Here is a 25,890-nt window from a genome sequence, read left to right as displayed (position 1 = left end):
GCCCTAGCCATCCAATAACCCTTGCATTAGACGACTTCAGCTAAGCTAAGCTAAGCTAACTCTAGGAGCAAACTTAGGGACCCCGGTAACCGTACTCGTCGAACTCAGCAAAGAGTTCGACGTGCAAACTGACCTAAGCATCAGCCCATAGACTTTCTCGCCGGATTTTCTCAGCGGGTCGCGATTCGGATCCGGTAGTAGATTCATTCGCGAAGCAGTTGTGTTTGAGTGATTAGGCCTACTTTGGAGGCGCTCGGGCAGCTACTAACAAATCCCACCTCTCCAGGTTGAGCTTTTGCTCGCCCACCTATCCTAGTGAAACTGGAGAGGCCACCGGGCCCCCAGTAATCCCTTATTCTTAAAAAAACAATACAATTATGCTGCTATAGTTTTTGCCACAGGTTTTAGTTAAGGGAAGGCTTTAGAGCAACTGCCCACTATATTCGTGCACCAAAGGCTAGACACATTTCTTTGGACTAATCTGTGACATAGATATTTAAACGATTATGCCAGACTAGTCTGTGGCATATGGCTCAAGAATATTAGAATATTTATAGATCCATGCCAACGTTAACAACAATATAATTAATTATCAATCTAAACTGTATATTAATAGTAATTGTTATCTCGTTGCCAAGAGAAATTAATATTGATTGAATGCAGTTTATTGAAAATGTAATTGCTATGCCAAGATAAAGGGTCCTTCATAGTAAGCCCGCAAAATTGTGTCATTTATGGATCAACTCATCACATTCAGAGACTCGCCTGATGAGCAACAGCTCTTTAGCTCCTAATTTTAAGAATATAATTATTTTGAGAATCGTCTTTATCAATGAATATTATTTGTAATGTTAATGTAATGAAACTTACTAGCGGTAGGACCTCTTTTGAGTCCGCACGGGTAGGTACCACCAACCTGCCCATTTATGCCGTGAAGCAGTAATGCGTTTCGGTTTGAAGGGTGGAGTAGCCGTTGTATACTGAGACCTTATAACTTATATCTCAAGGCGGGTGGCGCATTTACGTTGTAGATGTCTATGGGCTCCCGTAATCACTTAACACCGGATGGGCTGTGAGCTCGTCCACCCATTTAAGCAATAAAAAAAAAATAAGAAAAATAACGTCAGATTTTTTTATTTATTAATAAAATAAATACTTTTTGATTGAAATAATTATATCCGATAAATCCGATACTGTTATACTGTAAAGTTCAATCCTAAATAAACCACAGTAATAATGAAGAACCACCAAACATCAAAGGGCCGCTTTAGTTCTCGCGTAACTTTTTCGGTTCCTTAATGAGTCGATTCGTTGACCATCGCTGGAACTGTCAGGTCAGTTTTAATCTATGATTACGGTTCAAAGCCGGCTTGAGGGTTAAGTCCCCACCAGCCTAAAGTTAATTACATTTCGACGGAACCCTTTGCGAAAGCGTACACTCGTGCAATGATTAGAATCGATATGTTGTATATATCTTAAGATCTAATAAGATTGTGAAAGTCGACCTAATATAGTACAATTTCGCTATAGAGTTATTATTTCTGTTAAGAAGTACTTGATAGCGAGTTATTAACGAAAAAATATATTGTAGATCGTTTGTTTGTATTTATGCCTGAGTTACTAACAATAAGATTAATGAAGCGATCAATTAATTGTTCCATTATAACTAATAGGGGATTTTTATTATTTACTTCATAATGGAAAGACGTTTTTTTTTAAAATACAGACCATTATTTAGTATTTTCTAGAATATGTTTGGATTGGTACCATTAAACCTTCCCAGTCCTACCGCGATGCAGTAATGCGTTCCGGCTTAAAAGTTGGGAGAGTCGTTATATTATTATACATTATACTATTGAAACATAGACTACATATAGACATCATATCTCAACGTAGGTGGTACGTGTCTATGATACTCACTTAACACCAGATGGGCACTTACGGCCTGGCCACGGGGATCGGCGGTGCGAACAGCGAAGCGGTGGGCGAGGCGACCATTCGCGCAGCACCGTTTGCAGGCCACGGGTACTCACGTTCGCCGCCGCGACTAGTAAGGAAGTCCGACAGCGAAATGTCTATATCGAAATTATCTCGATATTGCTTACAAATTAATAGTTTTTTGGTTCAGGACCTATTATTTGGAAAAGATTGTGAAGTACATGATTTGAATAAGAATCGGAGTATACCTATAGATGGAGAATTCCACAAGAAGTACGAGAAATACTTTGGGTGGCTAGACTTCCAAATAGCTGGTCTAGCTAGTATTTCAGCTATTTTATTTTTTTATTGCTTAGATGGGTGGACGAGCTCACAGCTCACCTTGTGTTAAGTGGTTACTGGAGCCCATAGACATCCACAACGTAAATGCGCCACCCACCTTGAGATATAAGTTCTAAGGTCTCAAGTATAGTTATAATGGCTGCCTCACCCTTCAAACCGAAACGCATTACTACTTCACGGCAGAAATAGGCAGGGTGGTAGTACCCACCCGTGTAGACTCACAAGAGGTCCTACCACCAGTAATTACGCAAATTATTATTTTGAAGATTTCATTTTTATCACACGATGTTATTCCTTCACCGTGGAAATCAATCGTGAACGTTGAGTGTTGTTGAGTACGTATTTCATTACAAAAATTGGTACCCGCCTGATATTCGAACACCGGTGCATCGCTCAACACGATTGCACCGGACGTCCGTTAGGCCACGACGACTTTAAAAATATAAAATAAAAAATAAATAAAAAATATAAAAATTTCGGCGTTAATTTTTCGCGGCGAAAACAACTAAACTCATTTAATCACTGCACTATTCGCCGCGACTACCGCTCGACTCCGTGGCTCGCGCCGTCCGTATTCATGCATTTGTTTTGCTCGCCCGCCGCATCGCGCGATTCGCTCGGTACATTTCGCCGGTCGCTTCGCCGGTCGCCGGTGCGCGTGGCTTGTTAGGTACATTTCTATGCGCTTGTTTTAGTCGCTAGACGCTTCGCCGTTCGCACCGCGCGAATATTCGCATCGGCGAATGTCCCGTGGCCAGGCTGTTAGGCACTATCATGCGCTTATTATAAAAAAAGGATAGTTGGGAGAGCCGTTATATTATACATTATATTATTGAAACATAGACTTCATATAGACATCATATCTCAACGTAGGTGGTACGTGTCTATGATACTCACTTAACACCAGATGGGCACGTACGGCCTGGCCACGGGGATCGGCGGTGCGAACAGCGAAGCGGTGGGCGAGGCGACCATTCGCGCAGCACCGTTTGCAGGCCACGGGTACTCACGTTCGCCGCCGCGACTAGTAAGGAAGTCCGACAGCGAAATGTCTATATCGAAATTATCTCGATATTGCTTACAAATTAATAGTTTTTTGGTTCAGGACCTATTATTTGGAAAAGATTGTGAAGTACATGATTTGAATAAGAATCGGAGTATACCTATAGATGGAGAATTCCACAAGAAGTACGAGAAATACTTTGGGTGGCTAGACTTCCAAATAGCTGGTCTAGCTAGTATTTCAGCTATTTTATTTTTTTATTGCTTAGATGGGTGGACGAGCTCACAGCCCACCTTGTGTTAAGTGGTTACTGGAGCCCATAGACATCCACAACGTAAATGCGCCACCCACCTTGAGATATAAGTTCTAAGGTCTCAAGTATAGTTATAATGGCTGCCTCACCCTTCAAACCGAAACGCATTACTACTTCACGGCAGAAATAGGCAGGGTGGTAGTACCCACCCGTGTAGACTCACAAGAGGTCCTACCACCAGTAATTACGCAAATTATTATTTTGAAGATTTCATTTTTATCACACGATGTTATTCCTTCACCGTGGAAATCAATCGTGAACGTTGAGTGTTGTTGAGTACGTATTTCATTACAAAAATTGGTACCCGCCTGATATTCGAACACCGGTGCATCGCTCAACACGATTGCACCGGACGTCCGTTAGGCCACGACGACTTTAAAAATATAAAATAAAAAATAAATAAAAAATATAAAAATTTCGGCGTTAATTTTTCGCGGCGAAAACAACTAAACTCATTTAATCACTGCACTATTCGCCGCGACTACCGCTCGACTCCGTGGCTCGCGCCGTCCGTATTCATGCATTTGTTTTGCTCGCCCGCCGCATCGCGCGATTCGCTCGGTACATTTCGCCGGTCGCTTCGCCGGTCGCCGGTGCGCGTGGCTTGTTAGGTACATTTCTATGCGCTTGTTTTAGTCGCTAGACGCTTCGCCGTTCGCACCGCGCGAATATTCGCATCGGCGAATGTCCCGTGGCCAGGCTGTTAGGCACTATCATGCGCTTATTATAAAAAAAGGAAAATATTTGAAATACATTTTTTAATAATAACTACGAGTATACTGTGAGACTAACTATACTGAGTGTTTAGAACTCATTTCTCAAGGTAGGTGGCGGCATTTACGTTGTAGATGTCTATGGGCTCCTGTAACCACTTAACATCAGACGGCCGTGAGCTCGTCCACACACCTCGGCAATTAAAAAAAAAGTTGTTTTCGTTAATTTATTTAATAGCATAATTCGATTATTATTAATCATTATTTCACAAAAACTCCATCATTTTTCTCAAATCACCCTAAATAAATATTTTGTATTCAAAACTGAATTGTCTTGCACGACCAATGCTTGAGAGAGAATTTCATGAAATGTAAGCGTCCGAAGCTTGCGTGATATTTCATTCAGTAGTCAGTTGCCGAGCGATTCAATGCGAGGCTTTCGCGGGCGTCGGACGCTTTCGTCGGGAAAGCTTGTCTCGAAAAAGCTCGTGTTACACGCGTAATCGTGACCACTCAATTTTCGTGCTTAACTAAATATTCAACAATGAGCATTATGCTCCTGCATAAATAAATTAACTTAATAATTAATTGTAGCAATATTAAGTGTTTATTGTGACGGACAATGAGAAAAGTTTTTGGGCGATAAAGAAAACTCGAGAAAAGTCGCAGAGCTGTTAATATTGTAAGTTAGAGCGTTAACTTGATTTTGAAAGTACTTCGCAGGAAAGTCGTAGGCTTTAAAAGCTGTAAAAGCTTTTATAACTTTAAGGATATAAATCATAACTACGGCTTGTTGTTAAAAGGGAATATTTATGTTGTAGTGTTTATTTATCGCCGTCGATGGTAGAACAGCAATTGGCTCACTTGGTGGTAAGCGGTTAACGTGATCCATAGACACTGGCAATCACAGGGACACTACCAGGTTTAATTAATAAAGAACACGCTTTTTACTATCGTAAAATAAAATTAAGACTTAAAAAAATAAACTTAAAATGCTTAAAATAATCTAAACTTATTGTTGTTAAAATGTATATAATATTATTCTCATTCTAAACGCAATACATGATGGTACCTACTTAAAGTTTACTTTTTCATGAAAACTATAAATATTCTAATCTTAAGAAACTAATATTCATAAAACTTTAACGATTTTTTTTTTTTATTGCTTAGATGTGTGGACGAGCTCACAGCCCACCTGGTGTTCAGTGGTTACTGGAGCCCATAGACATCTACAACGTATATGCGCCACACACCTTCAGATATAAGTTCTAAGGTCTCAGGTATAGTCACAACGGCTGCCCCACCCTCCAAACCGAAACGCATTACTGCTTCACGGCAGAAATAGGCAGGGCGGTGGTACCTACCTGTGCGGACTAATAAGAGGTCCTACCACCAGTAATTACGCAAATTATAATTTTGCGGGTTTGATTTTTATTACACGATGTTATTCCTTCACCGTGGAAATCAATCGTGAGCATTTGTTAAGTACGTATTTCATTAGAAAAATTGGTGCCCGCCTGCGGGATTTGAACACCGGTGCATCGCTACATACGAATGCAACGGACGTCTTATCATATAGGCCACGACGACTTCACAAAAAAATATATTTTGAAATTAATTAGTATAACCATATTTTGTTATCTATTTATGTACATGTCTGCAAATTGATATTTGAGTCGTCTATTATCAAAGGCGGCAATCTGTACATTTGGACAAAAAAAATTTATTGATATGTCAATACAGATTTATTTGAATATAATCGTCTCCTTCAAAGAATACGGTTCAAAACCTGCATTAAATAAAGGTTAATAGTTAACCTGTTATTTATCTAAGATGTCGTTCCGAAGAGTTTTGTGACTGCCAATGGAATACAAAGTCAATAATTCGTTTTTCTGATTTACCAATCATTGTCCAAAAGTCAGATTGCCGCCTTTGATAATAGTCGACTCATTTACCATTCATTTATCAAATATCAGATTGGAAGGTTAAAGTAATTCAGAAGATAGTACCGATTCAGTTTTCTATATTTCGGCTACGTAGTATCAATACATGGGTCACTCGATGGTAAATGGTTACGGAGGCCACAGATATCACAACGTTAATACCTACCTACACAGAGGCGTGAGGTCGAATTGTCAATTGTCGCAAATTGACCGGATGATGGTATCCTCACAATAGCTCAGAAAGTAAATGCTTAGAAATGATATCCTTCTATGATATCCACGGGATGAGACGGGGTGGTCCCATATTAAGCCGCACAGCCAAATCTTCTTTCCATTTCACTGGTTTTTAAAACTGTCCCTTAAAATTATTTGCCAGTTTTTTTTTTATTGCTTAGATGAGTGGATGAGCTCACAGCCCACCTGGTGTTAGGTCTTTACTGGAGCCCATAGACATCTACAACGTAAATGTGCCACGCATCTTGAGATATAAGTTCTAAGGTCTTTATATAGTTACAACGGCTGTCCCACGCTCCAAACCGAAACGCATTACTGCTTCACGGCAGAAATAGGCAGGGAGGTGGTACATACCCGTGCGGACTCACAAGAGGTCCTACCACCAGTAGATAAAATAGATTTAATAAAAAAAAATTAAAATCTATAAATCACAATCAGTTTTATTTTAAATATTCGAATATGGGTATAGTAATTAGCATCCTTGTCGTTCGAAAGTTTTCAAGGAGCATCTTTCTTCAAAATTCTACCGTCGCATACACCTATGTATATTTTTTTTCCTCAACCGATTGTATCCGCTGTCTATGAGTGAATAAGACTTTAACTTTATTATATTTGTTAGTAATTGATGTTACAGACGCTAAAAATTTGTTACAGCTTCTTCCTTATTGTATGAACGCTTACAAAATATAGGAGAATAATTTTTAGGTCTGGGAAACTTTACGTATTCAATGCTGCCATCGATATAACAAATTTAGCTGTTTACAGGCAAACGGCGTCGATCGCTCGACAAATCGAATTGGATTATTCCTAAGAAGTAAAATTCATTTATTCTAGGAGTCTACAAAAAATGTCGACCACAACATAAGGTCTTATTAAGAATGAATACACATCCTATTCAAGTCGAACATTTTAATTTCATAAAAAATTATATTAAAACGTCATTCGTGACTTTAATCTATATATTAATACGTGAAGCAAAAACTTTGTATCCCTTTTTACGAAAATTGCGCGGACGGAGGAGTATGAAATTTTCCACACTTATAGAGAATATAGAGAAGAAGTGCACAATGCTAATATTTTTTTAAAATAATGCATAAAAGATACATTAAATCAATAAAGAAAACATTACACACACCACATACCATGTATTTGACGCACACACGCATGCATATTTAATAATTGTCAAACTTTTGTTCTTGACGTCTGTTGTCAAATTGAGATTAAATATTGTTTGTCTTTGTTAATATTTTTTTATAGTGTAGCCTTGGCGAAATTTGTGATAATATTAGTATGTGTACAAACTTACAATTCCAATTAATTATAGTCGAATTTCGACTACTGTGGGACCTCTAGTCAAATTAAATCACTGATTTGGTTTTATACGTTAAACTTTATCGTTATTGATTCTAGATTATATATGTCTTAGTTCTTCTGAAAATAACTTAACGTCAAATTTATTGACTAGTGTTTAAGATTAACATCTCCTAAATGTTGAACAGTAAATATACTAAGGTGTAATCTTTCCCAAAAATAAGGTCTAACATTGAAGATGAAAGAAGATGAAGTCATGAAACTATTGCAATACATATAATACACGATTGTAAATAAATTAAAATGGGTTTTCAGCCATGTCGTAAGAGATCATGATATCCACGTCTTTAACGTCTACGCTAAAAAAAATAACTAAAACAAGTTCCGCGGTAATCAGAATTCTAATATTCGGAACGTAATCTCTGACCGTCAGCGTTCAATGGAAACTGGCTTCAGGCCAATTTTCCATAATTTGGCCATAAAAGATCTACACTGTCACATTAGCATGACTATTTGTGAATTAACTGGACTATTCTCTAGTCCAAATGGCCATTGGCGAACGGCCTTTCATATTGTTATCATAAAAAGATATGAATTTTAAGTGTTTTTTTTTGCGTGTCTTAAGTTAAGCAGGAGTTTACCGTTCGTCTTATTTTGAACGACAAATAATAATGCATTCCAATGAGAAGACTAAATCAATCTAATTGATATTGTGATTTAATTACTTTTTTTTTATTGCTTAAATGGGTGGATGAGCTCGCAGCCCACCTGGTGTTAAGTGGTTACTGGAGCCCATAGATATCTACAACGTAAATACGCCACCCACCTTGAGATATAAGTTCTAAGGTCTCAGTATAGTTACAACGGCTGCCCCGTCCTTCAAACCGAAACGCATTACTGCTTCACGGCAGAAATAGGCAGGGCGGTGGTACCTACCCGCGCGGACTCACAACAGGTCCTACCACCAGTAATTACTCAAGGTTCTTCTAATTATTTTTAATTTTTTTTTATCGTTTTAATAAAACTAATTATTGTATCCATGTGCTCCAGTAGCTAGAACTCCGGAAGCGTCAAAAGTACCAACGAAGTACAAAATAATTTGTAAAGAGTCGCCAGTGAAACTTTTACTAAATAAATATAGCTTCGAAGCCATTATTCGGTTTTATGTTGACAGGAAGGCATGATTTGTTTGATAGCCGTCAACCTTTATCACACAGAGCACTCATGCCCATTGCGTGTAGTATTCGACAATATTTAATAACCATTAACAATTTTTCTATTATCTACAAATTTCTTCCAAATCGTTTAAGTGTTACTAATGTATCGAAAATCGAATTAATCAAATAACGTATTAGGAGCTAAAGTTCACAGTAGAATTACATTATGAATTAAATTAGGGCATTATTAGGCTAATAACACGGTTATTGGTTTTTTAATGTTATGTGGATTTAGGTTGGACTAAAGCTAAATTCAATTAGATTAGGTTTGTAAATGTCAAATGCCATTGAGACTGGGCAACAGGATATTTTGACAGCTTAAAATTTTTTATTGCCCTTGTAGGCAGACGAGCATACGGCCCACCTGATGGGGAGTGGTCGCCCATGGACTTCAGCAATGCCAGGGGCAGAGCCAAGCCGCTGCCTACCGCATTATTTTGACGTACGGTACGCATAGAATAAAATACACCTCAGTTCATATAAACTGGACATTTAAGTTTACTTATGCTGCACGGATTCACATTGCACAATGCAAGGTGTCTCTACTGCTTTATCTATTTTTTTTCTCAAGCAAACTTTCAAGTCATGTTTTAAATTAAACTAGAGGTCCCGCAGTAGTCGAAATTCGACTATAATTAATGGGAATTGTAAGTTTGTACACTATTATGATTGTATTTTATATAATCACAAATTTCGCCAAGACAACGCTATAAAAAGTATTAACAAAGACAAACAATATTTAATCAATTCTCAATTTGACAACAGACGCCAAGAACAAAATAAATAGTATGCATGCGTGTGTGCGTCAAATACGTGGTATGTAGTGTGTGTAATGTTTTCTTTATTGATTTAATGTATCTTTTATGCATTATTTTAAAAAAAACATTAGCATTGTGCACTTCTTCTCTATATTCTCTATAAGTGTGGAAAATTTCATACTCCTCCGTTCGCGCAATTTTCGTAAAAAGGGATACAAAGTTTTTGCTTCACGTATTAATATATAGATATATCATACGGCCACTATATGACACATTATCGCACACGTTATTAACAATTGAATATTCTATACTAATTTAAAACCTGAATGCTTAGTTAGTTTGTACCAGAAATAAGCAATATGATTTCAGCTGTAACTAGGTCAAGTATTAACTCCAGTTTCAAGAACTACGGAATCATACTCATAAAACTGTAATCCTTTTATAATAACATAATAAAGACAGAATCTGTACGAAGATTTGAAAATAAGCCAACCTTCATAATACTAAATTCATAATATAATAATATCATATTCGTTAATGCCGTGTCCGTACTTTTGCAGGATCCCTTTTTGCGCACGCCACTTGTCCCTTCACACGCTTTTGCATGCTTTTCCGATGACAGTGGACTTTTCCGCTAATTTCGTTTGCCCTAAAATGATAAATGAATTCGCCTGACGGAAACCGGTATTTCGAAATCACTTTACGATTTATACGGTTCGGCATCAATAGAAAAATGAATTGCAATAATTTTTGTTTACCAATAAATAGTAGGGATGTGAGGTCCACATGGGCTGTATCCTCCAACCTCAAGTAAGAACCAGAAAAAGTACTAAATGATTATTTTATGCTACGCCTTGTGGGAACAGTATTAGATACTGCTGGTAGTATGTATAGTGCTAACTACTATCCAACCGCAAAATAATTATATCTTTCATTCAGAGACTAAGATTTTTCAAAGATGGTATCTACAGACTCTGGTAACTACTTAAAATCAGGTAGACAGTTAGCTTATCTAAAAATATAAAAAAGCTTGGTCTACCCTTAAACGAATTATTAGGTTTCTAGGTTTTCTGAAATCCTTATCGTAATCTCTTGTGACGTTGATTGAAGAGACTTACCCTTTTAAATGACATCTTACCACGATAAGTAGTTTAGGAGCTTTGTTGAGATTTAAACGACACACGCGTCTAAAATGATAAAACTATCTGACTGTCTGTGTGTCTTAGCTGTTTTAAAGTTACTTATGTGTTCCCTTTCTTTACAAAAAAAACTAAAAATAACTGGCAGTCGAGCATTGCAAAATCAATAGCGTGCCTTGTGAGTTTCATTCAAAATTCCAATTTTGTTATCAGCAATATACCGTTTCCTTCATTGTATTTAGGTAAATTTACTGATATTATAGAAATAAATAACTCGAATTGGATTTATTTGATGATTCATGAATGGGGAACTCGACAAGGTGTAGTATTAAATCAAATAGAGGGAGGGGACCGAAATAAATTCTAACCAATTGCCATGATAATATTATAGGTGGGGCAGATAAAATAATATGGGGCTGTATGAGGTATGAAAACAAATATACTTTTCTTCGCGATTTGTTATTTCTAACAGGTCCCCACCATGATTCAATAAAAGTTAAAGTGTCTAGTTTTTTTTTTATTGACCTTGTAGGCTGACGTGTATACGGCCCACCGGATGGTGAGTGGTTACCGTCGCCCATGGACTTCAGCAATGCCAGGTGCAGAGCCAAGCCGATGCCTACCAACCAAGTTTCACTGGCGACTCTTTAGAAATTATTTTGTACTTCGTTGGTACTTATGACGCTTCCGGAGAACGTTGGAGTGATAACGTCTTTATACGTCGATGAACACCGGCTGCATGTACGAAAAAGTGTCACGTTCCGTCTGAGCCTGAGTATGCAAGCAAGAGCGCGGAACAAGCAATAGAGAGGCATGATCGATACAAGCGTTGGCTTGTGACTTTTATTTCTCTTCTCACGTGATGTCAGAGCTAGCAGTTCGAATGGTTTTCTTACTGACGTTATCACGTAAAACTATCTTCCGTAAGCCGACTTAATAGGCAACAATGCCATGGTTCATATGAAGCCTATAATAGAAGCTTATAATAGAAACAATTAGAACCACATTTCCCATTGTGACATTGTCTTGAGTTACGAATTTAAGGTCACATTTGTATTCCGCTAGTATGGTCGGGTTCAATAGGTGCTGGCTGCGATCAACCTTTTTTTATTGCCTACAATACAAACGTATCAGCCAACATGCAAATTTCATGCATGTGATGTGTTAAAAGTAACGACTAACGCGTTACCATCTCTTCCTGCAGGGTTTCGTAAAAGGCAGATAAAGGATTCACTGAGAAATACGTGCGGCAGGATTTTCTGTGTACTAAACCAGGGTACTGCCGTCGCCAATTGACCTTTAGCGGTGATATTATGTATTGTAAGCCCGCATGCGTAGGTACCACTATTCATGCTATTTTTACCCCGTAATTTTCGTTCTAGTGTGAAGGGAAGGCAATAATTATTCAATACAATATTGACTTCATAACTTTACCAGACATTCATGTTGTCATGTCTATGCGCTTGGATAGCCATGATGTGGACTGTGAACCTGTTTTAGTTGTGCCACGAGCAACGGTACTGTCAGCAATACCATGGTTACAACCAAACTGGTTCATAGCTCTGAATGATCGAAAATAATCGAAAAATCCTTTCAAACTTTGAAGAATTGTTGTACTCTAGCAATGTTGTATACATGTTAAAATTGATCAAATACTCATCTAATTAGAGCCTTTCATCCGTATTATACTCCATGGAGGGGGGGCTGGTTTCAATGGCGTACAATAAATAACTGTTTTCTAAGTCTCAGAAATATATTTTATTGATTGATTCCTACATGGGGAGTGCTCTGACGAATTGTTTGAGATGATCCCCTCATCTCCTTTTTATCATCGCACCTTCCGCTATCGGAGCAGAGTTCATCCATATTATCTGGATCCGCTGCGTTCATCGACAGTGCGTTTCCAGAGGTCTTTCTTGCCACGTACCATCCGGCCATGGAATGAGCTCCCTTCCACGGTGTTTCCCGAGCGCTATGACATGTCCTTCTTCAAATGAAGCTTGTGGAGAGTATGAAGGGGTAGGCAGCGGCTTGGCTCTGCCCCTGATATTGCTGAAGTCCATGGGCGACGGTAACCACTCACCATCAGGTGGCCCGTATGCTCGTCTGCTTACAAGGGCAATAAAAAAACCTTAGGTTAATACAGTTTCTTTGAATTATCCAAAAATATCAAATGGCCTGATTCAATGAAATCTGTCAGCCAGAACATAATTTTCACGAATTACTTACGAAAGCTGCTCCAGGACGACCACGAGGTTGGGTTGACTATAATTTTTTTGCGAGCCAGTCACCCGTTATGGTTTCGGCGCCATATCTGTTTTGTCCACGTCCGCGATCACACGCCCCAGTTTGTTTTCGGAGTGCGAAAGCCTACATTTGTATATGGAAAGTTTACCGAGTCATCCTTTGAAAATATTCAAGGGTGAACTGTTTCATTTTATTAGTAAAATCCGACCGGGTTTTGCTATGACTGTATCATTTATATGAAATTCAGAAATTATTGGATAGTTCTTCTTCTTAGTCGCATACTTCATTGCTGAAAGTCGTGTCCCTGAAAGCTCTTCGTGGCTCTTTGTACCATCAACTTCCATTTTTTCGTTTTCTAGTTACTTGGATCCTATTAGTATCGGTAAAAATTTGATATACACTAGCTGACAGATCATGTAATTGAGCTGACACTAAGATGTAGGATTTACGAATTAATCAGAAATAAAAAATTTCTAGTAAACATTTTTTTTTATTGTTCATTGTACACAGAAAAACATTTATATTGAAGAGTATGAACTGCGAACTTCATTCATTAATGACTTTTCTGCCACCAAGCCAAAGAAAGACATATTTTAAAGATAAGTAAATTATAAGACAATAGATACATAAAATAATGAAATATAGTCGAATACGTTTTATAGCATTAATATTAATAAATACGAAATAAATTATTAATTGACTAAAATGTTATACAGACTTTCCTACAAAAGCTTTCGGTATCACTCTATAGCTATCAGAAGCTTTTAAATAGGCATTTATCTGCTCAGTGACTAGATACAAGACCTAAATAAATAAAATTTGAATACTGAATTCTGGTTGTATTTATCTTGACTGAAAATTCAAAATTAGAACAAGTGAAAAGTTAGGCGCCAAATTCGCTTAGGGTAGCTGGATTGTTGAAACTATTTGAATGTCTGTGGGTACAAGATTACTACTATTCCCAGTTTTCAGTAAAATTCAAACCACACTAACAAGGAAATCTTAATTCAACTGATGACACGTAATTATAAATTGTATACCCTCTAATTAGTAAATTTTGCTGCGATTAACTTCAATAATCGAAAAAAAAAACCAAATTCATTAACTGCCGCATCAGCCATTATCGACTATTATATCAGCCCCAATATATTTAGATATTTGTAGTTTTAGCGGAAATTGTGACTTCATTCGTCAGCAATAAAGGTTAGAAAGCCCATATTTATTTTATAAGCAATATGGACGCGACGTGAAGTGTATTTAGGTGTGTTCACGGTCAAGTCTGTCAGCATTGAATCGACATCATCATTGACATGGGTAATGATGGTACTTAACTTCAATAGCTTTTTCATATGTCAGGTTGAGACTCAAACCTTTATCATTATTCATGTCACGAGATCCGAACTCTTGTTAAGCGAGTACTAACCAATTTCTACATATGATAAAAATAATCAAGTACATACTGATTAGGTGGTTACTCCATTAAAAATCACAAACTAGAATAGAATATAAAATAATACTGTTTTGTGAACACATTATATTAGGTGACGTAATTTTGAAATTTACTTAATTTAGATGGTGAGCTTAAACATTTCATTCTACAAATGGATAAGATGATTCAGCGGTTAATACTTGTTTAGGGTTATATTTTAAAAGGCAAGATACATGGTGATTGTATTTCGCTAGGCTTCGCTCTAGTTACCCATATCTCTTGATCAGATGTAAAGGCAACTATAATTAGACAATAATAATTTAATATTAAAACAATAATAAAACAAGACCACGCTATATTTATAAACATTAACAAAAGCAAAACATTAACTGTCCCCCCTTCACACTCATAAGCTAGACCGTGCGAGAGACAGTTGGGCAGCCTTTTCATGATGCTTATGTAGTGCGACGTCACGCCGCGCGTTTATTCACAAACACTACACAAACGCAACGTGTGAATGTGTTGAATGCGAGCTACATGGTAGGTAGAGTAGGGGGTGTTAGGTTTAATTTTCGTTATGGAATTTCCTGATACGGTCACCGCGCTCAAAGCCCGCACTAAAAGCTATCCAATAGCTTAACAAAAGATCGCAAAGCAAATAATTACGAGTACATCATCACTGATTAAATTAAAACAAAAATTATTTTTGTGAAACGTGTTAATTTCGTTCCAAATAAATTTCAAATTAAACTGTGCTTAGGGCTGTTTAATTAATTGAATATTATGAAGGTATAATAATTAAATTATTAAGTGCTTTCATCGAGCCTTATTAGCTGCGAGGGTAGGACAGCTGTTGTACAATCAATTACATATATTTTTCGTATCTAATCATCGGTAAAGCACTCTTGCTCGGGCTAGTGTTAGCAACGCCTCCAGCTTTGAGCCCCGAGAGCTCACCTACATGTTGTAAACTATAAGCAAGCAAAACTATAAGCTTAGGTAGGAATAGGAAAATCATCTGTAGCCTCGAGGAAATAATCCGGATCGTCTAAACAGGTAGGCAAGCGCACGGAGCCCGGCCTTTGAGAATTAGCTAACATATTAGCTACTGGTGGTGGGACGTCTTGTGAGTCCGCACGAGTAGGTACCACCACCCTGCCTATTTCTGCCGTGAAGCAGTAATGCGTTACGGTTTGAAGGCCGGGGCTGCTGTTGTACTGCTTAATATGAGAGCTTACAATTCATGTCTCAAAGATGGGTGGCGGCATTAACGTTGTAGATGTCTGTGAGCTCCAGTAACCAAGATGGGTTGTGAGCTCGTCCACCCAGCTCAATAATTAAAAAATTAAAAAAAAACATCTGCACTAGCAAGAGTGGTGCTTTGCTGAATCTACCACCGGATCGGAATCGCGACCCACTGAGTAGATCCGGCAAGAAACTCAGTGGGTCGCGAGGCGTTGACAATTATTACAATATATTTGGAGCTCTGGTAGCTACATCACACACAGATGGACCTTGAAACCGTTACACCCTAAACGACCTTTAAAAAAAAACCCTAGTAACCCGAACACAATGAGATAGGGATGAGAAAGAAACCCAATTTCGTAACTTTCCTTCGGCTTAATTATCCTTATACTTTTTTGTGTCGCAAACGAAATATATTCGGATTGAATTTTCATAACTTTCATCGAACTTTTTTTGTGTTTTCGAACAAAAAACTATAGTTGGATTATCTAAGTTTTTCGCATTATATACGTTAACGGTGATAGGTCGTATGGCGAGATCGCACAGGTAATAGTATGTTTTTTTGTTAATATTTTTTATTGCTTAGATGGGAGCTCACAGCCCACCTGGTGTTAAGTGGTTACTGGAGTCCATAAACATCTACAACGTAAATGCGCCACCCACCTTAAGATATAAGTTCTAAGGTCTCAGTATAGTTACAACCGCTGCCCCATCCTTCAAACCGAAACGCATTACTATTTCACGGTAGAAATAGGCAGGGTGGTGGTACCTACCCACGCGAACTCACAAAAGGTCCTACCACCAATAACTACGCAAATTATAATTTTGCGGGTTTGATTTTTATTACACGATGTTGTTCTTTCACCGTGGAAGTCAATCGTGAACATTTGTTGAGTACGTATTTCATAAGAAAAATTGGTACCCGCCTGCGGGATTCGAACACTGGTGCATCGCTCAACACGAATGCACCGGACGTCTTATTAATTAGGCCACGACGACTTCCGTACGTACTGCATACCTACCCATTTCTTCGGCGAAGCTGTCAAAATAGGTAGCGATATTGACGTTGTGATACCTCTGGACTCAGGTACCTGCTTAATACCAGGTGGATCGTGAGCGCATTCACCCAGCTACGGCAAAAAATTTAATAGCATTAAGAAGAAGAAAACCTAATATATAATATGAATCTAAATATTCAGCTATCAGTGAATATAGAGAATTTAGAACATTAGCGTGAACGTTACTATTTATTTATAAGGATAAAGGTCGTATTATTATTATTTTTTTTTTATTGCTTTGATGTTTGGACGAGCTCACAGCCCACCTGGTGTTAAGTGGTTACTGGAGCCCATAGACATCTACAGCGTAAATGCGCCACACACCTTGAGATATAAGTTCTAAGATCTCAGTATAGTTACAACGGCTGCCCCACCCTTCAAACCGAAACGCATTATTGCTTCACGGCAGAAATAGGTGGGGCGGTGGTACCTACCTGTGCGAACTCACAAGAGGTCCTACCACCAGTGAAGGTTTTTATTTTACATACATAATATATCAGTATGTGTAGATCTTGCACAATGCAATGTTTCCGCTGGTCGGCGAAGACAATTCGCTACAATTGAAAAAGACAATTTATCTTTGTTAGAAGCGACATGGCAGAAAATCTTACGAAGCATTCAAGTTAGAATTCCGCTTGAGAAATTTTTCATAAAACTTACGTGAGGATTTAAACTTTTAAATTACGTGAATCAAAATTCGATCACTCACTAAAGCTGCTTTCAGACTACGCTATAATATAGTGTCATATAGTATAGCAACCTATACTTAGCCAATAATATATAGGACAGTACAGTGTGTACGTGTCCATAACAATGTATGGTGCGCGATATTGTTGTGCTATGAGCTATATACTATAAGTATATGCTATTATATTATAGCGTAGTCTGAAAGTGGCTTAAAATGAAAGTCAATCTTCAGATAGTGATATGTGGCAGCTGGTAACGGACCAATAATGCCAAAAAATATTTTTATTTCGATTGAATACATCGCGATAGTCACAGCGAAGTGTGATTTTGTTTTAGTTTAAACAAACCCGTAGCGTGTCTAAATCAAAACTCTATTTTAAAATCATTTAGGTAAAGTGCCGTGTATAGAATGTGGAAGGACGATTCTTAATAAGAAATAAATATACTTTAATTATTAGTTGGTTATCGTATTTGCAATATATTAACAGTATAACTAAATAAGAACAAACATCAGCTTCACTTATTATACCGGTCACCGTCCTCGTCGAACCCGTCGCTTGCGACGAAGGGCTCGACGAGCGAACTAACCCATAGACAAGCCCACTGAGTTTCTCGCCGGATCTTCTCAGTGGGTCGCGTTTCCGATCCGGTGGTAGATTCTGCGAAGCACTGCTCTTGCTAGGGTCAGTGTTAGCAACTCTCCGGTTGAGCCCCGCGAGCTCACCTACAAACGTTAGGGCGAAGCTGAAATAGCCTCTCAAGGCTATAAGCATAGGTAGGAAAAAAAAACTCATTATAAGTCAGAGATAATGCAAAAAACCACTATTATTTTACAGTATTTACTTTACTTACTTTTAAGTAATATAATATGTAATATTATTAAATATGTATAAATATTTACAAATTTACATATTTATTGTTTGTTTAATTATTTCGTTTAACGATATTCAATACTCGTTTTCTTCTACATCTTTAAATAAAATGTATGTTTATTTGTAAGATTCTCTTCTTTTTTCTGAAACATTCACCAGACTGAGTTGAAACTGTGTACTGTTGTTTGCGCTTCGAGGAAAACTTTTTATCATAGTACTACCTATTAACGCACGATATTTTCAACAAATTATTTCATATATTTATTGATAGTTACAGCGGAGCGAGAAACATTTGTACTGGCTAAGCATAAAAAAAGCCTCTTTAAAGATTGTATTGTATTTTTTGGGATTTGCAGGAAAAGCAGACATCTACTTATACTTATTACTATTACTACTTATACTATTACTACATATACTTAAGTATATATTAATACGTGAAGCAAAAACTTTGTACACTTTTTTACCAAAAATTGCGCGGACGGAGGAGTATGACATTTCCCACACTTATAGAGAATATAGAGAAGGAGTGCAGAATGTTAATCTTTTTTAAATTAAGCATAAAAAATACGTGAAATCAATAAAACACATTACACACACTACCATGTATTTGACACACACACGCATGCATACTATTAATTGTTTACTGTCAACCTTTTCTTATTGCTTAGAGAGTCTGTGGTCAAATTGAGAATAAATTAAATATTGTTTGTTTTTATTAATATTGTCTAAAGTGTAATCTTGGCGAAATCTGTGATTAAAGAAGTAATAGTCTTTGACAATAGAATCATAATTATGTACAAACTTATAATCTCAAATAATTATAGTCGAATTTCGACTACCACTAGGTATAACAGACACATCTACGGTTTGATGTCATAATACGCATCTTCATTTTAAACGGCCCTCGCATGTTTTTGACAGCTGTGTCGATCTGTTTAATATTCTATACATAAAACGTAATCGGGCTTTTTGTTTGTGCTTCTGTGCGCGCCAATCTATACAATGGAATCATTATTTTAAATGTTGTATTTATTCTTCGATGTTTGGAGTTAGCTGTACTTTTTTTTTAAGTTCTAAGGTCTCAGTATAGTTACAACGGCTGCCTCGCTCTGCAGACTGAAACGCATTACTGCTTCACGGCAGAAATAGGCAAGGCGGTGGTACCTATCCGCGCGGACTCACAAGAGGTCCTACCACCAGTAAGAAGGTGTCCTGCAAGGATGTTATTTTGAGGATGATGTTTTTACGATAGACAGCGGCCTGGCTCTACTTCTGGCGTTGCTGAAGTCCATAGCCGACGGTCACAGCTCATCATCGGGTGAGCCGTATGCTCGTCTGCCTACAAGGACAACAAAGAAAAGGTCAATTCAATTTTATGCCCACAGTCAATTCGTATAAAAAAATTTTGATTTTGATTTGATTTGTATGCGTTCTTTTTTTTTGTTTTTTTTTTTTTGATAATTCTGTGGCGTGTAGCTATCATACAACCCAAGATTATTGATAGATGCCTGAATATCTACTACTCGGTCTACTGAGCAACATCACCCGCTCGGTGGAAGATCTTCCCTTTGTCGTATACTACAATTTCAATTAGGATATGACCGATTGTTATTTAGTACAAAGTGGAAACCGGTTTTTTACGGACACCCATTTCAATTTTTGTCCTATATGAGTCGACTATTATCAAATTTGGCAATCTGACTTTTGGACAATGATTGGTAAATCAGAAAAACGAATTATTGACTTTGTATTCCTTTGGCAGTCACAAAACTCTTCGGAACGACATCTTAGATAAATAACAGGTTAACTCGTCGTCGAAGTCGTCGTGGCCTAAAGGATAAGACGTCCGGTGCATTCGTGTTGAAGCGATGCAACGGTGTTCGAATCCCGCAGGCGGGTACCAATTTTTCTAATGAAATACGTACTCAACAAATGTTCACGATTGACTTCCACGGTGAAGGAATAACATCGTGCAGTAAAAATCAAACCCGCAAAATTATAATTTGCGTAATTACTGGTGGTAGGACCTCTTGTGAGTCCGCATGGGTAGGTACCACCGCCCCGCCTATTTCTGCCGTGAAGCAGCAATGCGTTTCGGTTTGAAGGGTGGGGCAGCCGTTGTGACTATACTGAGACCTTAGAACTATATCTCAAGGTGTGTGGCGCATTTACGTTGTAGATGTCTATGGGCTCCAGTAACCACTTAACACCAGGTGGGCTGTGAGCTCGTCCACACACATAAGCAATAAAAAAAAATAAAAAAAAAAAAAAAAAAAACTATTAACCTTTATTTAATGCAGGTTTTGAACCGTATTCTTTGAAGGAGACGATTATATTCAAATCAATCTGTATTGACATATCAATAATTTTTTTTTGTCCAAATGCACAGATTGCCACCTTTGATAATAGACGACTCATATATAGCTTGAGGAAGTCGAATCTATGTTTATTCTATACGTAGTTTTCAGCTTGAATTATCGCGTGTCGTAGATAGAAGTAAAACTACTTTTAAATTTTAATATTGTCGTAATATTAATTTCTCTCTTTATTTTCTCCTTTAGCTGTCTTTATAGACAAGAAAAGCGACGTAATTTTTTTTTACGAATAGCACCTGATCCGTCCGTGATTAAAAAACTTTGAGGTATTCGTAACATCAGTAATCATATAATGACAATAATAAACGGAAGATATGAAGCCTATAAAGTTGTTTTAATTATTTCAGCAGTAATCTGTACTCTAGTCGGATTCTTAAAAAAATATGGGAATTCACCAAAAATAAAAACATAAATATTCGACATAGCTCGCTTAGAATTTCACGAGACGTGACTGCCACGTTTCAAATGTCCAATTTCAGTGGTCCCCAGCGGTATGAGACGTTCGAACTCCACAGATTACAGCTGCTGACTTCGTTATCCAATTCGCGTTAGCAAAAATCTGATAGAGAGTGAGGTTTTAATTTATGTGACGTCATCCATGGATTTAAATAATCGAATATAAAAAGAACATTAAAACTTGTCTGTTTGTTCAGGCTCTATACGTCCATGAGGTCGTATGTGCAATCGAGCTTAACGTTAAGCATCTGTTTCTGGTTTTTCAGAGGTCGTTTCTGGTGTGGTCCACGGACAGGATATCAACCAACGACTTTATTTCATGTAGTCGATCTTATGAAAAGCTTCTACTGCTTTTTGAATAGTTTCAACAGCTACAGAACATTTGTAGCACCGACAAATAATTTATTAAAAAAACACTTGTGGCACTCGGGGACTGCCGCGGTAAAGCTATTGCATAGCATTTTTTATCAACTTATACAATTATAATTAGACAATAATAATTTAATATTAAAACAGTAATAAAATAAGACCACGCTATATTTGTAAACATTAACAAAAGCAAAACATTAACTTTCCCCTTCACACTCATAAGCTGGACCGCGCGAGAGATAGATGGGCAAACTTTTCATGATGCGCATGCAGTGTGACGTCACGCCGCGCGTTTATTCACAAACACTACACAAGCGCAACGTGTGAATGTGTTGAACGCGAGCTACATGGTAGGCGGAGTGGGGGTGTTAGGTATTATATTCAATTTTAGGTTTTATTTAAAACAAAAATTCGAGTCGTCGTGCTTGTAATATCGTGTTTGTAATATCGCGATACACTTGACAGCGCTCGCGACGGACAAATGTATCGGTACACGGTGCTTAAGAGCCACTGTACTCCCAAAATTAATCCCGCTAATTGTAAGCAAAAACTCTGCCAACAATTAGCGGGATTAATTTCTCCAATAATTTCCTCAGACGTATTTTTTTTTTATTGCTTAGATGGTTGGACGAGCTCACAGCCCACCTGGTGTTAAGTGGTTACTGGAGCCCATAGACATCTACAACGTAAATACACCACCCACCTTGAGATATAAGTTCTAAGGGTCTCAGTATAGTTACAACGGCTGCGCCACCCTTAAAAACGAAACGCATTACTGCTTCACGGCCGAAATAGGCAGGATGGTGGTACCTACCCACGCGGACTCACAAGAGGTCCTACCACCAGTAAAAAGTATTTCAGTTCACCCTGTATTTGTCGTAAGTATACAATCGAATGTTTTCCGTATAAAACGTAACCCGTATTTAATTTCCCAAACAACGAATCGATAAACACGAGACGTTCACGAGCCGTTTTAATTAAAGTCGATTTAACTTCTCAAGTAAACAACGCCAATATACAAGCTGACTGATTAACTTGAGGAATTCAGACATTCTTCAACTATTCAATTAGTTTGCGAGCTTACATCAAAATACCTTCCTTAAAACTTTGCACATCTCATTTTTCAAAGCGTGTCTGTCTCCTTATAAAATCACTCAACGATTCTTTCTTTGAAAACGGAGAAGGAGCAGATAAATTAAAGTTACATGACACGTTCTATTTTATATTTTTCATGATTAACTCGCTTTATAGGTATTAAGTTTGACTAGAGGTCCCGCAGTAGCCGAAATTCGACTATAATTAATTGGAATTGTAAGTTTGTACACTATTATGATTGTATTTTATACTTCTATAATCACAAATTTCGCCAAAACTACACTATAAAAAATATTAACAAAGACAAACAATATTTAATCTATTCTCAATTTGACAACAGACGTCAAGAACAAAAGTTTGACAATATATAGTATGCATGCGTGTGTGCGTCAAATACATGGTATGTAGTGTGTGTAATGTTTTCTTTATTGATTTAATGTATCTTTTATGCATTATTTAAAAAAAAATATTAGCATTGTGCACTTCTTCTCTATATTCTCTATAAGTGTGAAAAAATTCTTAACCTCCGTCCGCGCAATTTTCGTAAAAAGGGATACAAAGTTTGTGCTTCACGTATTAATATATAGATTACGTCTTTCCCAACAACAAGTCACTCGTAATGGTGATCTAGAACTGAATGAGTGTATACATCTTCTCTTTCTCAATTTTTATCGTTTACAAAAAGGACGAGAGAGATATGAAATTTAAATCTAAGTTGACAAGATACAATTTTAAGACACGTAGAGCCGTAAAGACAGGCTCTTGATGTTTTTTTTTTCTGAATTAAATAAAATTCAAATAGTATTCCTGTCAGTTTCAACAAATAGTCACCGTCTAAGTGAAACGCAGAAAGCATTTTCACGTTAACTTTCAATCTGACTTTGATGCAAATTGAGTTATCGGGACACGGAAATGTAAAGAAACATTTCCCTTAAATATTTAATGTTAACACGTATTTTCGCTTACCCCATTTTAAAAAGAGAACGCAGGTTAAATGCATTTTTTACTATGCTATTATCAATGGGGCGGCTGACTTCTCGAATTTTTATTACTATAATATGTATATATAGAGTATAAAATAGTAATCTTAAATTATTTTTAAGTCACTGCTTGCCCTTTTTCCCCTAATCTATATCTATATAATCTATCTAGTCGCTGGTAGCGTAAGGAGCTATCCCGACTTCGCGTGAACCGGTAGGTGAGCTCACGGGCTCAACCTGAGAGAATTGCTAACACTAGCCCCAGCAAGAGCAGTTCTTCGCTGAATCTACTACCGGATTGGAATCACGTCCCACTGAAAAAATCCGGCGAGAAACTCAGTGGGTTGTGTTTGGCTCGCTTGCCATCGTCAATTTGTCTATAGACAAAATAGTGCTGTTGCTTTTATTTTATTGCTTACATAGGTGGACGAGTTTACAGCCCACCTGGTGTTAAGTGGTTACTGGAGCCCATAGACATCAACAACGTAAATGCGCCACCCACCTTGAGATATAAGTTTTAAGGTCTCAAGTATAGTTACAACGGCTGCCCAACCCTTCAAACCGAAACGCATTAGTGCTTCACAGCGGAAATGGGTGGTGTGGTGGTACCTACCCGTGCGGACTCACAAGCGGTCCTACTACCAGTAACAACGATTATGCTATATATATTATTACAGCTAAATAACGGTAATGTTTTTTAAGAGAATTTCTCATAGATGATGACTATAATGAAAATATTGGACGCTCGAATTCTTCAATTAGCCATGACATATCTCTGGAAAAGGCACGCAAATACTACGCTTGAATTTCGAGAACGTTCTATTCAAAAATACAAGAATTTTAATTGTGAAACGAAAATTCTTAGCAGCTAACAGTAACATTCGGTAACGATATCTTAGATAGTCTGATCTATAACTATAAACAGTGATTTTGAATATTAGTGCTGTGAACATTAAATTTGTTTTTCATTAGCTGATAAAACCCATAACAAAAGTTGCTGGCTGCGGGATATAATATGTATTTTTAACGCGCACGGACCGGCGCCTTAACGCTGGTTCTTTCCGTAGTAAAGCATTTAATTTTGGAGGTCGAACAAAAAATAGCACTATCGCACTGTATGATTACCGGTATACATTGAGCCGCGTTTAGGGACACTTAAATAACTAATCGCATGGCCATGCGAACAAACGAGTCCATTCTAAGGCAGCTAGACATCCGAAAAGGCTCTCTTCCATCTGCCTGGAACGTGTTATAAGCTTCTTCGGACACATCATGCGGTCTCCCAGACATGAATTAGAGAAGCTCAAAATTACGGGTCGAATAGAAGGCAAGCGCGCCGTGAGCAGCCAGATGGTCAGATCTAGCAAGAGAAGCACTCGGTGGTAGTCTGTACCATGCAGTCCATGCCACCCATGATCGAGCACATTGGAAGTACGTCGCATGTGGCCACGATCCTCAGTAGTGAGGGAACGATATAGAAGAGAGAGAAGAGGGAAATAACTTATCTGTTTTGACTCTGTATGTGTTGAGTACATATCTACGTTAGTCAATAAAGAAAGATATGTGGTGTCGTGGGACACCGGATAGGAACGAAGTTCCTTATTATAAAAATATTAATTTTAATTTCTATTCGAGGTATAAAGAAAATAATTATCCGGGTATACATTTTTTATTATGATTTTTTTATTTGATAAAAAAAAAACTACTTTACAAAGTAAAGTTATCAACTTTATTTTATTCACAATGATTTATAAAAAAAATATAATAATAATATACAAAGAAACAGCTATTTATATGAACTTGAGGTCCCGCAGTAGTCGAAATTCGACTATAACTAATTGGAATTGTAAGTTTGTACACTATTATGATTGTATTTTATACTTCTATAATCACAAATTTCGCCAAGACTACACTATAAAAAATATTAACAAAGACAAACAATATTTAATCTAATCTCAATTTGACAACATACGTCAAGAACAAAAGTTTGACAATAAATAGTATGCATGCGTGTGTGCGTCAAATACATGGTATGTAGTGTGTGTAATGTTTTCTTTATTGATTTAATGTATCTTTTATGCATTATTTAAAAAAAATATTAGCATTGCGCACTTCTTCTCTATATTCTCTACAAGTGTGGAAAATTTCATACTCCTCCGTCCGCGC

General features: G+C 37.4%; 1 protein-coding gene across 1 annotated transcript in view; it reads left to right on the top strand.

The window, feature by feature from the left end:
* Nucleotides 1–4,731: 4,731 nt before the first annotated feature.
* NGR-A30 (neuropeptide receptor A30) overlaps nucleotides 4,732–25,890 on the top strand; it is a 71,463-nt gene continuing 50,304 nt past the window's right edge. Inside the window, 1 exon segment of the mRNA NM_001134274.2 lies at nucleotides 4,732–4,991. The gene's annotated coding sequence lies outside the window, so the exon portion shown is untranslated.

Source organism: Bombyx mori, chromosome 22 (genome assembly GCF_030269925.1).
Source record: "Bombyx mori chromosome 22, ASM3026992v2".
Taxonomy (NCBI): Eukaryota; Metazoa; Arthropoda; class Insecta; order Lepidoptera; family Bombycidae; genus Bombyx; species Bombyx mori.
This window is presented reverse-complemented; position numbering and strand designations above follow the sequence as displayed.